At 37.7% G+C, this 1917-nt stretch overlaps 1 protein-coding gene across 1 annotated transcript in view; it reads left to right on the top strand.

The window, feature by feature from the left end:
* LOC101857341 (integrator complex subunit 13) overlaps positions 1 to 1917 on the top strand; it is a gene marked incomplete in the record, with an annotated part of 266815 nt that overhangs the window by 73788 nt on the left and 191110 nt on the right.

Genomic DNA, 1917 nt, shown 5'->3' with positions numbered 1-1917 from the left:
CCCCCCCCAAAAAAAATACAAAAAAACAAACAAACCATACTCTAGATCTAGTTGTATACGCTTTACGCTCTTATCGTCACAATTTATATGATTTATAGAATTTTCAGCCTAGCTGCTTTGACCTTGCATGTCAGGGCCAAATGGGGTTGAGAGGGATACAACGTTTTATCAGACAGATCTAGAAGATAATACTATGAAAATCTTAACCACACGGGATTTGAATTCAGGTCTTCTACTTCTGCCTGCGACAGCGAGCCCGACCGCTACATAATTGAGGCCGATCGTTTGTTTTCGTTGGTGTACGAACCCAGATCTTCAACATCCTAGTACATGTATGATTGTGTTTACGGTAAACCCACGCCCGTACGAAATGCTAATCCTGCACGTTCAATTCGGATAGCGTGTTATCCACGGAAGAATGGTGTGTGATATTTTTTAGTGCCTTCCTTTGTTGCCAATGGTTCATTGCCCCATCTGTTATTAATAAACCACCGAACCTGCCAGAGAATGGAACACAGGCGGAATTACAACACACATGTATTTATAGTTTATAGCCTTAAAAAATTATCGATAGCACGAGAAATATTATTCAGGTATCGGTTTTTTAAGGCTGTGAATTCAAATGCTTTGTGTAACATGTCATTATTATATACGCCTACATCGACACAGTTTATATCATTTAGGAGGCGGGTTGATCTGACCCTTCCTGCCAGGGCCAACCGGGGCTGAGAGAGATGCAACATCCCAACAAACAGAAAAATATACTCCATTTAAAAAACAAACAAACAAACAAAAAAACAAACCCAAAAGAACCCCCCCCCCCACCCTCCCCGAAAAAAGACACCTCTCACGGGAATCGAAGTCATGTCTTCAGTCTGCGGTGGCGAAGAGCCCAGCCGCTAAATCCCAGACGCCGGTCCGTTATTATGATACTCAGTAATAATAAATAATAAACAATGTGTAACTGAATAGTGATGGAGCCCAGAGAAATGCGAACCCCCACGAGCCTGTCGCGTGATGCTTCATGGTAGGTGCATGGCACACCACTCCCGACTGGTGTCATAAAATCCTCAACAATAAAAAAAAATAAAAATTCATGTTTAAACTTTAGATCTAGATCCAAACGTTATCCTCTTCTACAATGACTCATGCGCACAGACCATTTTACGCGAGGTAGACAAAATATTTATTCCATTCTTGTTTTCAATTTCAAAGAGGGTTTTATGAAGTGACATTGTGGGATGTGTTTTTTGGTTAACAAGATTTACTATTTCAACGGTATCAACATAAGTTATGTCTAAATATAACTTGCCGATTTGTAAAATGATATTTAAATATGATTATACATTTTTAGGCTTTGGAGATTGTTGTGCAAAAAATAAAAAAAGGGAGAAAAAGGGGGGTCACCGTACTTGGTAAAATTTAAAAAAAAAAAAAAATCAAGATTAATATTCTCGTAACAATTTTTGTTTATCTTCTTTAAAACAGAGGTTCATGCTTCCCACGTTTATGTTCAGCGTACGCAACCTCTGTCTCTCTCCATTAAAATTTTTTTTTTTTAATTATGGTGGGAAATCGATTTTTTAGGCTAATGAATATATGTTTTGCTGTTTTATTTCTGTAAATTAATGATTTCTTTTCAAAGTTTCAAAGCGATGTATGTTGAATTATAACACATGTACGAGTAACTTGTTTTAAAGCCACCAGGTGTAAAGAATAAAAATTTAAACTATTTTTCTCACTTTTGCCATATTTTTAAATAAAAAATCGATGTGTCAACTCTTTTCATCACAACTGGGTTTACGTTTGAAGAGCAAGGGAGCGTGAAGTTTGAACACTATCTCATGCGGGCGTATGTGTGTGTGTGTGTATCTGTGTGTGTGTGTGTGTGTGTATGTGTGTGTGTGTGTGTGTGTG

Source organism: Aplysia californica, unplaced genomic scaffold (genome assembly GCF_000002075.1).
Source record: "Aplysia californica isolate F4 #8 unplaced genomic scaffold, AplCal3.0 scaffold00222, whole genome shotgun sequence".
Taxonomy (NCBI): domain Eukaryota; kingdom Metazoa; phylum Mollusca; class Gastropoda; order Aplysiida; family Aplysiidae; genus Aplysia; species Aplysia californica.
This window is presented reverse-complemented; position numbering and strand designations above follow the sequence as displayed.